The sequence below is a fragment of the Mustela putorius genome, unplaced genomic scaffold (assembly GCF_011764305.1).
Source record: "Mustela putorius furo isolate JIRA1106 unplaced genomic scaffold, ASM1176430v1.1 tig00000842_pilon_pilon_pilon, whole genome shotgun sequence".
NCBI lineage: Eukaryota > Metazoa > Chordata > Mammalia > Carnivora > Mustelidae > Mustela > Mustela putorius.
In genome coordinates this window covers 1,033,848-1,048,916 of record NW_025421493.1, presented here as the reverse complement: position 1 = coordinate 1,048,916, position 15,069 = coordinate 1,033,848, and positions in this window count along the sequence as shown.

Below are 15,069 nucleotides of genomic sequence, written 5' to 3'. Positions count from 1 at the left end.
TATGCCAGTATCATGCTGTCTTGGTGAAACAATTCATGGAAAACAACAAGAATGAAGACACTTTGGTCCAAAACCTATGGGATACAGCAAAGCCGGTCCTGAGGGGGAAATACATAGCCATCCAAGCCTCCCTCAAAAAAATTGAAAAATCCAGAACACAGAAGCTGTCTCTACACCTTAAAGAACTGGAGAATCAACAACAAATCAAACCAACGCCACACATAAGAAGGGAAATAATCAAGATTAAAGCTGAGATCAATGAGGTAGAAACCAGAGATACAGTAGAACATATCAATGAAACTAGAAGATGGTTTTTTGAAAGAATCAATAAGATCAATAAACCATTGGCCACACTAATCCAAAAGAAAAGAGAGAAAGCCCAAATTCATAAAATTATGAATGAAAAGGGAGAGATCACAATTAACACCAAGGAAGTAGAAACTATCATCAGAAGTTATTATCAACACTTATATGCCAATAAGCTAAGCAACCTAGATGAAATGGAAGCATTCCTGGAAAACTATAAACTCCCAAATTGAACCAGGAAGAAAGCGACAACCTGAATAGACTAATATCTAGTAACGAGATTGAAGCGGTGATCAAAAACCTCCCCCAAAACAAAAGCCCAGGACCTGACGGATTCCCTCAAGAATTCTACCAAACTTTCAAAGGAGAAATAACACGTATACACTCCTGAAGCTGTTTCAAAAAATTCAAACAGAAGGAAAACTTCCAGACTCTTTCTATGAAGCCAGCATTACCCTGATCCCCAAACCAGGCAAAGACCCTACCAAAAAGGAGAATTTCAGACCAATATCACTGATGAATATGGATGTTAAGATTCTCAACAAGATCCTAGCAAACAGGATCGAACAGCACATTAAAAAGATTATCCACCATGACCAGGTGGGATTCATCCCTGGGCTACAAGAATGGTTCAACATTCGCAAATCTATCAATGTGATACAACAAATTAATAAGAGAAGAGAGAAGAACCACATGGTCCTCTCAATCGATGCAGAAAAAGCATTTGACAAAATCCAGCATCCGTTCCTGATTAAAACTCTTCAAAGTATAGGGATAGAGGGAACATTCCTGAACTTCATCAAATCTATCTATGAAAGACCCACAGCAAATATCATCCATAATGGGAAAAAGCTTGCAGCCTTCCCGTTGAGATCAGGAACACAAGGATGCCCACTCTCACCACTCTTGTTCAACATAGTATTAGAAGTCCTAGCAACAGCAATCAGACAACAAAGAGAAAGAAAAGGTATCCAAATTGGCAATGAAGAAGTCAAACTCTCTCTCTTGGCAGATGACATGATTCTTTATATGGAAAACCCAAAAGACTCCACCCCCAAACTACTAGAACTCATACAGCAATTCAGCAACGTGGCAGGATACAAAGCCAATGTACAGAAATCAGTGGCTTTCTTATACACTAACAATGAAAATACAGAAAGGGAAATTAGAGAATTGATTCCATTTACTATAGCACCAAGAACCATAAGATACCTGGGAATAAATCTAACCAAAGACGTAAAGGATCTGTATTCGAGGAACTACAGAACACTTATGAAAGAAATTGAAGAAGACACAAAAAGTTGGAAGACCATTCCATGCTAATGGATTGGAAGAATAAACATTGTTAAAATGGCTGTACTACCTAGAACAATCTATACCTTTAATACCATTCCAATCAAAATTCCACCGATATTCTTCAAAGAGTTGAAGCAAATAATCCATAAATTTGTATGGAATTAGAAGAGACCCCTAATCACTAAGGAAATGTTGAAAAACAAAAATAAAACCAGAGGCATCATGCTACCTGATTTCAAGCTTTACTACAAAGCTGTGATCACCAACGAATGTTTTTGAAAGCCATCTGAATTATAAAGAACTATGTACATAAGAAATTATTAAACTTTAATCAGTTTAACTTGAGAAATATATTTAAAAAATGATACACAAATTTTGAATGTGCCTAAGACCAAATTTTAGTATCCTTTTGAGCATACCTGTGTTTGCTTTTCATATACCTTATTCTCTACAAGGTAGAGCAGGTAGTGGTAATAATGATAATAGCAGCAGTAGCAGTAGTAGTAATACTTACTATTAATTAAACATCTACTGGGTATCAATTGCTGCATGATCTATGTATTTATATGTCTTTCTATATATATATGTATATGCTTTAAATTGTAAGGTAGGTGTCATTGTCCTTAGCTTACTGATGGAGAAGAAATAAGAGGAAACAGGTAGATAGCTTGTTTAAGTTTAAAACAAGTCAACATCAGATCTGAGATTCTATCCTCAGTCCATTTTACTTCATTCAGGATGTACTTTTAGTCACTCTGTTTTTTTTTTTTATTATTATTTTATTTTATTTATTTATTTTTTAATTTTTTATTTTTTATAAACATTTATTTTTATCCCCAGGGGTACAGGTCTGTGAATCACCAGGTTTACACACTTCACAGCACTCACCAAAGCACATACCCTCCCCAATGTCCATAATCCCACCCCCTTCTCCCAAACCCCCTCCCCCCAGCAACCCTCAGTTTGTTTTGTGAGATTAAGAGTGACTTATGGTTTGTTTCCCTCCCAATCCCATCTTGTAGTCACTCTGTTTTGAGGCCACCAAATGTTTCCTTTCAGTCTCCTTATTTCTTATTTTCCCACCTTCTTCTCCTAATCCTACAACTTTTATTTTATTTTAGATTTTTTTTTTTAACTACTGACAAAAGGTAAAGCTTGAAGCTAAGAGCTTACTGAGTTACTTGCTCTCATAAAATGCTGGGTTATGAGAATATGGAATGCAGAAAATTCATAGTTTATACTTTCTTATATATCTGTAATATTTGTGTATTTCTCTTACTTTGAGAAAAGTACTCTATGTATATGTTTTAAAATAACAGTCTTAAATATGCTTAATATTACTAGAAAAAATTGGCAAGATATTACTTCAATAGGCATAATTTAAAGGGACATCTATTTTATTTCAAAAGTGAGTACATAGGCACATTCACATTTTATTTTTCTTTTGCTTCTGGGAAGGCCTGGGCCAGATTTGCTGATTGAAATTGGATGTTTTCAGTGTATAAAATATTTACCCAATGCATAATGGCTTTTTACAGAACTATGTCAGACTAGTTGAGACATTGGTCCATGGCAAATAGCTACTATCTCTCAGAACTGTGACAGTGGTCAGTGAGCTTTTTTTTTTCTCCCTAAAGTCTGAATTTAATTTTCAGTTGAAAAAGTTAAATAAGAAAAGATTTTTTTTCAATCATTCTGATATCAAAGTTGATCTTCAAGACCAATGCATGAGGGAATATTAGGAATATTAATGGATTATTCAGAGTAAATGGAAATAAGGATTTATAACAGTTGTATATAAACTAATATTTTATAGAGATATTAGAATATCCAGAGAAATATAAAATTTTTAGTTAAAAAGAAAGAGTAATACTTGGGATTTGGGATAGTGAAAATACTGTGACATTCTCCTGGAAGTATAGACTTTTAAGTGGTGTTTCATTCTTTTTTTCTAAATTTTTTATTTTTTATAAACATAGATTTTTATCCCCAGGGGTACAGGTCTGTGAATCGCCAGGTTTACACACTTTACAGCACTCACCAAAGCACATACCAGCCCCAAAGTCCATAACCCCACCCCCCTTCTCCCAACCCCCCTCCCTCCAGCAACCCTCAGTTTGTTTTGTGAGATTAAGAGTCACTTATGCTTTGTCTCCCTCCCAATCCCATCTTGTTTCATTGATTCTTCTCCTACCCACTTAAGCCCCCATGTTGCATCACCACTTCCTCATATGAGGGAGATCATATGATAGTTGACTTTCTCCGTTTGACTTATTTCACTAAGCATGATACGCTCTAGTTCCATCCATGTTGTCGCAAATGGCAAGATTTAATTTCTTTTGATGGCTGCATAGTATTCCATTGTGTATATGTACCAACTGTTCTTGATCCATTCATCTGTTGATGGACATCTAGGTTCTTTCCATAGTTTGGCTATTGGGGACATTGCTGCTATAAACATTCAGGTGCACGTGCCCTTTCAGATCACCACATTTGTATCTTTAGGGTAAATACCCAGTAGTGCAATTGCTGAGTCATAGGGCAGTTCTATTTTCAATATTTTGAGGAACCTCCATGCTGTTTTCCAGAGTGGTTGCAGCAGCTTGCATTCCCACCAACAGTGTAGGAGGGTTCCCCTTTCTCCGCATCCTCGCCAGCATCTGTCATTTCCTGAATTGTTGTTTTTAGCCTTTCTGAATACTGTGAGGTGATATCTCATTGTGGTTTTGATTTGTATTTCCCTGATGCCGAGTGATGTGGTGCACTTTTTCATGTGTCTGTTGGCCATCTGGATGTCTTCCTTGCAGAAATGTCTGTTCATGTACTCTGCCCATTTCTTGATTGGATTATTTGTTCTTTGGGTGTTGAGTTTGCTTAGTTCTTTATAGATTTTGGACACTAGTCCTTTATCTGATAAGTCATTTGCAAATATCTTTCCCCATTCTGTCAGTTGTCTTTTGATTTTGTTAACTGTTTCCTTTGCTGTACAAAAGCTTTTGATCTTGATAAAATCCCAATAGTTCATTTTTGTCCTTGCTTCCCTTGCCTTTGGCAATGTTCCTAGGAAGATGTTGCTGCAGCTGAGGTCAAAGATATTGCTGCATGTGTTCTCCTCAAGGATTTTGATGGATTCCTTTCTCACATTGAGGTCCTCATCCATTTTGAGTCTACTTTTGTGTGTGGTGTAAGGAAATGGTCCAACTTAATTTTTCTGCATGTGTCTGTCCATTGTTGCAACACCATTGATTGAAGAGGCTGTCTTTTTTCCATTGGGCATTCTTTCCTGCTTTGTCGAACATTAGTTGACCATAGAGTTGAGGGACTATTTCTGGGCTCTCTATTCTGTTCCATTGATCTATGTGTCTGTTTTTGTGCCAGTACCATGCTGTCTTGATGATGACAGCTTTGTATTAGAGCTTGAAGTCCGGAATTGTGATGCCACCAACTTTGGCTTTCTTCTCAATATCCCTTTGGCTATTTGAGGTCTTTTCTGGTTCTATAATAATTTTAGAACTATTTGTTCTATTTCTTTGAAAAAGATGGATGGTAATTTGATAGGAATTGTATTAAATGTGTAGAATGCTTTAGGTAGCATAGACATTTTCACAATAATTATTCTTCCAATCCTGGAGCATGGAACATTTTTCCATTTCTTTGTGTCTTCCTCAATTTCTTTCATGAGTACTTTATAGTTTTCTGAGTATAGATTTTTAGCCTAATTGATTAGGTTTATTCCTAAGTATCTTATGTTTTGGGGTGCAATTGTAAATGGGATGGACTCCTTAATTTCTCTTTCTTCTGTCTTATTGTTGGTGTAGAGAAATGCAACTGATTTCTGTGCATTGATTTTATATCCTGACACTTTACTGAATTCCTGTACAAGATCTAGCAGTTTTGGAGTGGAGTCTTTTGGGTTTTCCACATATAGTATCATATCATCTGCAAAGAGTGATAATGTGACTTCTTCTTTGCCGATTTGGATGCCTTTAATTTCCTTTTGTTGTCTGATTGCTGAGGCTAGGACCTCTAGTACTATGTTGAATAGCAGTGGTGATAATGGACATCCCTGCCGTGTTCCTGACCTTAGCGGAAAAGCTTTCAGTTTTTCTCCATTGAGAATGATATTTGCGGTGGGTTTTTCATAGATGGCTTTGATGATATTGAGGTATGTGCCCTCTATCCCTACACTTTGAAGGGTTTTGATCAGGAAGGGATGCTGTACTTTGTCAAATGTTTTTTTAGCATCTATTGAGAGTATCATATAGTTCTTGTTCTTTCTTTTATTGATATGTTGTATCACATTAACTGATTTGCGGATGTTGAACCAACCTTGCAGCCCTGGAATAAATCCCACTTGGTCGTGGTGAATAATCCTTTTAATGTACTGTTGTATCATATTGGCTAGTATTTTGGTGAGAATTTTTGCATCTGTGTTCATCAAGGATATTGGTCTATAGCTCTCTTTTTTTATGGGGTCCTTGTCTGGTTTGGGGATCAAGGTGATGCTGGCCTCATAAAATGAGTTTGGAAGTTTTCCTTCCATTTCTATTTTTTGGAACAGTTTCAGAATAGGAATTAGTTCTTCTTTAAATGTTTGGAAGAATTCCCCCGGGAAGCCGTCTGGCCCTGGGCTTTTGTTTGTTTGGAGATTTTTAATGACTGTTTCAATCTCCTTACTGGTTATGGATCTGTTCAGGCTTTCTATTTCTTGCTGGTTCAGTTGTGGTAGTTTATATGTTTCTAAGAATGCATCCATTTCTTCCAGATTGTCAAATTTGTTGGCATAGAGTTGCTCTTAGTATGTTCTTATAATAGTTTGTATTTCTTTGGTGTTAGTTGTGATCTCTCCTCTTTCATTCATGATTTTATTTATTTGGGTCCTTTCTCTTTTCTTTTTGATATGTCTGGCCAGGGGTTATCAATTTTATTAATTCTTTCAAAGAACCAGCTCCTAGTTTCGTTGATTTGTTCTATTGTTTTTTTGGTTTCTATTTCATTGATTTCTGCTCTGATCTCTATGATTTTTCCTGCTGGGCTTAGGGTTTCTTTCTTGTTCTTTCTCCAGCTCCTTTAGGCGTAGGGTTAGGTTGTGTACCTGAGACCTTTCTTGTTTCTTGAGAAAGGCTTGTACCACTATATATTTTCCTCTCAGGACTTCCTTTGTTGTGTCCCACTGATTTTGAACCATTGTATTTTCATTATCATTTGTTTCCATATTTTTTTTTCAATTCTTCTTTAATTTCCGGTTGACCCATTCATTCTTTAGAAGGATGCTGTTTAGTCTCCACGTATTTGGGTTCTTTCCAAACGTCCTCTTTTGGTTGAGTTCTAGCTTCAGAGCATTGTGGTCTGAAAATATGCAGGGAATGATCCCAATTTTTTGATGCCGGTTGGGTCCTTATTTAGTACCAAGGATGTGATCTATTCTGGAGAATGTTCCATGTGCACTAGAGAAGAATGTATTCTGTTGCTTTGGAATGAAAATTCTGAATATATCTGTGATGTCCATCTGGTCCAGGGTGTCGTTTAATGTCTTTATTTCCTTGTTGATCTTTTGCTTGGATGATCTGTCCATTTCAGAGAGGGGCGTGTTAAAGTCCCCTACTATTATTGTATTATTTTTGAGTGTTTCTTTGATTTTGTTATTAATTGGTTTATATAGTTGGCTGCTCCCACGTTGGGGTCATAAATATTCAAAATTGTTAGATCTTCTTGTTGGACAGACCCTTTGAATATGATATAGTGTCCTTCCTCATCTCTTATTATAGTCTTTGGATTAAAATCTAATTGATCTGATATAAGGATTGCCACTCCTGCTTTCTTCTGATGTGCATTAGCATGGTAAATTCTTTTCCACCCCCTCACTTTAAATCTGGAGGTGTCTTCGGGCTAAAATGAGTTTCTTGGAGGCAACATATAGATGGTTTTATTTTTTTTAAGATTTTATTTATTTATTTGACAGAGAAAATCACAAGTATGCAGAGAGGCAGACAGAGAGAGAGAGGAGGAGGAAGCAGCTCCCTGCTGAGCAGAGAGCCCTATTGGGTCTTGATCCCAGGACCCTGAGATCAGGACCTGAGCCGAAGGCAGCAGCTTAACCCACTGAGCCACCCAGGCGCCCGTTTTTTTTTTTTTTTATCCATTCTGATACCCTGTGTCTTTTGATTGGGGCATTTAGCCCATTAACATTCAGGGTAACTATTGAGAGATATGAATTTAGTGCCATTGTATTGCCTGTAAGGTGACTGTTACTGTATATGGTCTCTGTTCCTTTCTGATCTACCACTTGTAGGCTCTCTCTTTGCTTAGAGGACCCTTTTCAATATTTCCTGTAGAGCTTGTTTGGTGTTTGTGAATTCTTTCAGTTTTTGTTTGTCCTGGAAACTTTTTATCTCTCCTCTATTTTCAATGATAGCCTAGCTGGATATAGTATTCTTGACTGCATGTTTTTCTCGTTTAGTGCTCTGAATATATCATGCCAGCTCTTTCTGGCCTGCCAGGTCTCTGTGGATAAGTCAGCTGCGAATTTAATATTTTTACCATTGTATGTTACAGACTTCTTTTCCCTGGCTGCTTTCAGGATTTTCTCTTTGTCACTGAGACTTGTAAATTTTACTATTAGGTGACGGGCGTGGGCCTATTCTTATTGATTTTGAGGGGCGTTCTCTGAACCTCCTGAATTTTGATGCTTCTTCCCTTTGCCATATTGGGGAAATTCTCCCCAATAATTCTCTCCAGTATACCTTCTGCTCCCCTCTCTCTTTCTTCTTCTTCTGGAATCCCAATTATTCTAATGTTGTTTCATCTTATGGTGTCACTTATCTCTCAAATTCTCCTCTCATGGTCCACTAGCTGTTTGTCCCTCTTTTGCTCAGCTTCTTTATTCTCTGTCATTTGGTCTTCTATATCGCTAATTCTTTCTACTGCCTCATTTATCCTAGCAGTGAGAGCCTCCATTTTTTATTGCACCTCCTTAATAGCTTTTTTTAATTTCAGCTTGGTTAGATTTTAGTTCTTTTATTTCTCCAGAAAGGGCTTTTATATCTCCCGAGAGGGTTTCCCTAATATCTTCCATGCCTTTTTTGAGCCTGGCTAGAACCTTGAGAATTGTCATTCTGAACTCTAGATCTGACATATTACCAATGTCTGTATTGATTAGGTCCCTAGCCTTCAGTACTGCCTCTTGTTCTTTTTTTTGTGGTGAATTTTTCCACCTTTTCATTTTGTCCAGATAAGAGTATATGAACGAGCAAGTAAAATATTAAAAGGGTGTCAACAACCCCAGGAAAATATGCTTTAACCAAATCAGAAGAGATCCCAAATCGTGAGTGGAGAGTAAGGGGATAAAAAGAGGTTCAGAAAGAAAGAAAGAAAGGAAGAAAGAAAAAAAAAAGAATTTAAAAAGAAAACGAATAAAGAAGAGTATAAAAAAGAAAAAAAATATATATTAAACTAGTTAAAAAACGTTAAAAAAAAGGGTAAAAGTGAAAAAGAATTTTAGCAGAAGAAGAGAAACAAATGAAAAAGAAAAAAAATTAAATTAACTGCAAGACTAAAAAATCACAGGGAGAAAGCCTTGAATTCCGTGCTTTGCATTCTCCTCCTCTGGAATTCTGCTGCTCTCCTTGGTATTGAAACCACACTCCTTGGTAGGTGAACTTGGTCGTGGCTTGATTTCTTGTTGATCTTCTGGGGGAGGGGCCTGGTGTAGTGATTCTCAAGTGTCTTTGCCCCAGGCAGAATTGCACCGCCCTTACCAGGGTGCTTTCAGGAGCTTTTGTTCCCTGAGCACTTTCCGTAGAGTTCCGGATGATGGGAATACAAATAGCAGCCTCCTGGTCTCTGGCCTGGAGGAGCCCAGAGCCCAGGGCCCCACTCCTCAGTGCGCCCTCAGAGAACAGTGCCCAGTAACTCCCGTCTGCCTGACCTCTGGCCGCGCTCTGAGCTCACCTAGCCTGCGACAGGTTCAAGGTAACCCCGAGTTGTGAGATTACTGTCAGCTCTGTCTCTGTAGCCGGCTTTCCCGTTCCAGTTCCCGCAAGCTCTGTGACACTCAGACACCCCCGATCTTTTTGTGACCCTGCGGGGCCTGAGGCCACGCTGACCCCAAGTGGGCTTCGCCCCGGTTTAGCCTCTGGAGCAATGTCCCTCAGCGGAACAGACTTTTAAAAGTCCTGATTTTGTGCGCGGTTGCTCTGCCGCTTGCCGGGAGCCGGCCCCTCCCCCCGGGTTCTATCTTCCCGTTGCTTTGGATTCATTTCTCTGCCAGTCCTACCTTTCAGAAAGTGGTTGTTTTTCTGTTTTAGAATTGCTCTTTTTCTCTTCAATCTGCCGATGGATTTGCAGGTGTTTGCAATCTTTAGATAAGCTATCTAGCTGATCTCCTACTAGCTGAAGTAGTCTCAGCCTGCTACGTCTCCGCCATCTTGACTACTCCCTGGTGTTTCATTCTTTGAGAGCTCTATGTGGGTCAAACTGAGCTTTTTTTTTTTTTTTAATTTGACCATCAGAGATCACAAGTAGGCAGAGAGGCAGGCAAATAGAGAAAGAGGAAGCAGGCTCCCTGCTGAGCAGAGAGCCGGATGCGGGGCTCAATCCTAGGACCCCAGGATCATGACCTGAGCTGAAGGCAGAGGCTTAACCCACTGAGCCACCCAGGCTTCCCTGAGCTTGGCTTTTAACTTTGTTTCTTTTTCTCCTCTTCTCATCTTTCCATTTTTGGTTTCCTTTTCCATTCTCACCTGTTCACTTGAAACCTTTGTCTTAGCACAAACTGTGACTCAACCACCAACTTGGTGTTAGGTATTCTTAAATGAAAACAGGGGAAAGCAAAGTCTACCCTTAAGTATTTCTCTGCATCATGCTACTATCTGATTCATTCAATTATAAATATACTAATTATAAATATTTCCACTTTGCTAAATATTTCTAAGTTTAGTCTCAAACATCTGCTAACCTAATAAATTTTAAAACATGTCATATTAAACTGCATTAAAAAAAACCTGTTTTATTGTATAAAAAATGACTTGGAAATTGTACAAGTTGCCTTCTATATCAATCTCTCACTTTCCTTCCCCACTTCTCAGATCTATGATGCTTTTTCCCTCCTTTTCCTTACCTTAATTTACTAAAAGCCTGAGTAGCATAGAAGGTCATTGTGATCATGATAGAGCATATAATTGGTTTTGAGAAAGTATTTATTTGTGTGAAAATATATTTTATTTCCTCGTATTGATTTCAGGCTTAACAATATCTGTCTCTAATATAAGGAGGTCAGCTGATATATTTTATTTGATATTAACCAACAAACTTGGCTTCAATTAGATGAAAAGCCTTGATTATAGGACTGTCTCCTTTTTAACATAGTTCTGACCACCATATTGGCTATTAATGGATAAGTATAGTTAAATCCCATTAATTTGAAACACAGGGGACTATAAAAGTTGGACTCTGAATTAAGAAGAGTATCTGTTATTTTACTTATGAATACAACATGTGGTTAGCCAGGAAATTACAGTTACTCAACAGATACAATTGACTAAATTTGAGTAATATTTTTGTTGTAATAAACTATGCTAAACACCTTACAGTTTTTAATGTGACTGTACCATATTCATGCACCATTTCTACAGAAACAAATAGCTCTGAAAATGAAAAAAAGTTGAGGGAAATTTAAAAGAAATTCACTATACAATTCATGAAAATATTTTATTCTAAAATACATTGAGGTAGTAATAAGAAGGTAATGTTCTGTGTTGAAAAAAAATTGGGCTCACTTCACTAATCAGAATTCATTTAATCCAAATATGGGAACTGTATTTAACATCTTAGAAACATTATTCAGGGTTTATATCTTATGAAAAAAATCTGTGATCAGAAAGCTGCGTATTTAGAAATTATGCCATTGGTTGCACTTTTTTCCAAATTCTTTCACTTAATGGCTAGTCTTTCAAAGTCAAGAGAAATATCAAACATGATAGTTTCTTACTTGGCCACAGATGGTACAGCTGCAAGAACTCAGAGGTATGAGCATGTTGTTTTTTCTCCATGGAAAATAGTGTTTAAAACAATTGTCAAAGGATAGCTTATTTCCTTCCCACTTAAATTGACCTGTGAATACCATTAACTGTTATTTGAGTATTTGTTGTTAGGGGATTCAAACAAAAGCTGTTTATTGAAATTTGAAAAAAAAATTAACTTCAGCTTTTTTAATAGGCAAGACCTCTCTGTTGAACAGATAGCTCAGCAGTTGTAAGAAAATTATTCATAACCCAAAGGCAGCAAAAATAATGACTTTAAAACACAGTTCTCAACCTATATATTTTGAATAGGAAAAAAAATGATTTTCTGCTGTCTTCTTTATTACTGTGCCTTTGAACAGATGATGAATTTCTGAAATTGACAACAAATAAGCCTGCCTCTTGACAAACACTAGATTGATGACACTCTTATTAGCTTTGTATGAATTATGAACCCATTGCTAAAAAGAGTGGCTTCTGGAACAATGCTGAACTTTACCTTTTTGTATTAAAATACCACTAGCCCTCAGGGAGATTCAAATTAAAACCACATTGAGATAGCACCTTACACCAGTTAGAATGGCCAAAATTAGCAGGACAGGAAACAACATGTATTGGAGAGGATGTGGAGAAAGGGGAACCCTCTTGCACTGTTGGTGGGAATGCAAGTTGGTGCAGCCTTTTTGGAGAACAGTGTGGAGATTCCTCAAGAAATTAAAAATAGAACTTCCCTATGACCCTGCAATTGCACTCCTGGGTACTTACCCCAAAGATACAGATGTCGTGAAAAGAAGGGCCATCTGTACCCCAATGTTTATAGCAGCAATGGCCACGGTAGCCAAACTATGGAAAGAACCAAGATGCCCTTCAACGGACAAATGGATAAGGAAGATGTGGTCCATATACACGATGGAGTATTATGACTCCACCAGAATGGATGAATACCCAACTTTTGCAGCAACATGGATGGGACTGGAAGAGATTATGCTGAATGAAATAAGTCAAATGGAAAGAGTCAATTATCATGTGGTTTCACTTATTTGTGGAGCATAACAAATATCATGGAGGACAAGGGGTGTTAGAGAGGAGAAGGGAGTTGGGGTAAATTGGAAGGGGAGGTGAATCAGGAGAGACTATGGACTCTGAAAAACAATCTGAGGGGTTTGAAGTGGCAGGGGGGTGGGAGGTTGGGGTATCAGGTGGTGGGTATTATAGAGGGCACAGATTGCATGGAGCACTGGGTGTGGTGAAAAAATAATGAATACTGTTTTTCTGAAAATAATTAAATCAATTTAATAAAACAAAAACAAAAACAAAACACCAAATATGAAGATAGAAATTAGTTTGGGAAGATACCTATTCTATTCCTGAGTTCTGTTGTCCATTGTACTTATCTCTAAACTGTGAAGGAAAGGGGAGGCAATAATCAGTTTTTCCAATTGGCCAATGACAGAATAGACCTGTCAGTTCCATTAGAGACTTAAAGTAGATGGGATTTCAGAGCCTTGCCATGGTTACACCATTAAAAAAAAAATTGTTCCTTGTTTTGCATTAAAGGGAAGAAAATTCTCCTTCCTTTATTTTTACTTTGTAATCCTAATGCCATTTGACAGTCTTACTTTTCCTCATGTTAGTATAACCTCACATGTTTCTTTGTGCAGTTACCAGTTTTGAACAGTGTCTCAAGGCTATTTGTGACCTAGAAGTATATTTTCTTTGATTTCTTGTAGTTTTGTGAGTTTTTCTTTAAGTGACTCTTGTTTTGGAAGGAATTGTCAATGTCCAAGGAATAGAATTTTTCTGCATGTGAAACACACAAACCAATATTGGAAAATATCCATTTATAATTATTCTATCCAAATAATATATTCTGTCTTTTCAGTTTTGATTTTTTCAAAAGCCATGGTTCTTATTGCTTTGACATAGGTAGACATTGAGTAGGTAGATTCAATCATAAATCCAGTGATAGTATATTTATATTACATCAGGTAGAATGTTAGATTCATGGGGCTGGAGTATCTTGAAAGGAAATTTTGTCTAAAGCATTGCTTCAACCAAGATCATGCTCACATTATCTCAGATATAGAACTAGAATCCAGAATACTTTTCAGCAAAGTATTCTGTTTCTAAACCTGTGAAGTTTCTTTTTATTTTAAAAAACAAGAAATTCATAGCATTTGTCAACTTGGACAGATTCCATCTGATATAATTTTGTCTTTAGAGGAGGTATCCAAAAGAGCTTAGTAATAAATCAAGAAGAAATCTATTTTCAGATATTTGAAGGAGAAAATATAGACACCTGGTAGGAATGTATTATCTTCATAGCCAAATGATGCCCTCTTTCTAAGTTCATGCTTTACCTTAAGTGTGGAGAGCTAGTTCCATTGAAAGATCATTAATTCACCTGACCAAAGGTTTGTTCCCTTCACAGTATAATTGAATTTATTTTGTTTTCTGACCATAAACTTTACCTGTAATTCCAATTATTTCTATTAAAATATGCATTATAATGTTTAGCGGGAACCAAGGGGCAATGTCGATGGATCAGCACACTGAGTCTCTCTTACTTGAAGAAACATCTGTAGTATTAATAGTTTAAATTGTATGGCTTACTTATAAAGAACAACCCATGCAATTGTAGCAGTGGAAGATGTCTACTTTAACACATATATTTATTTGGTTTATATATATTATATATACATAATATTTGATAAGAAAATCATAAATACCAAAGAGTCTTTCTTTTAGTTATCATGTAGGGTCAGTAAAAAGTCACTTATCCTCCACTGATGTTCTCAAAACATCTCCAAAGATAGGCGCCTATGCTAATTCCAATGATGGTTTTGCAATTACTATTTGTGTCAGTCATTTACCTAATCTAGCCATATACAGCAAAAGAAAGGCATATTTTCCCAAATCAATGACAAGCATTGTGTTTACATCTCCCCCAAACTGGTACTTTGTAAGAAGATTTATAGTGGCTATCTACCACTAGCAGCAGCCACCAGATCATTCTGATATTTAAAACTGCCTTACCAGTCACAGACCTGTGAACACTGCTATTCTCCAAATTGTTTGCAGTTTAAATATTTCTTCAGTTTTATTCCTAGTCTAAGATGCTACATTAAACTATTGATTTTCCTAGAAGTCATGTTCTTCTGCCAGGATATTTCTTGTGCTTTAATTAATTGGTGCATTGGTTGTCAATCCTTAACCACTCCACAAGTAAAGGAGTAGTGCTTTATCTGTTCATGTAAGAACTTGAAGTTTACATAATTTCCCTCTGATACTATTAAAGAAAAAACTCTATTATTTAGCCTGACTTGCTCATTTTTTTAGTTTAAATTTGAAATGCAGCATTCATATAGGAGGAAAAAAGACACCTTTTTATAAATTTTAAGACTTAGATATTTGTCTTGCTTTGGTTGTTAAGTAGATGAATGACCTT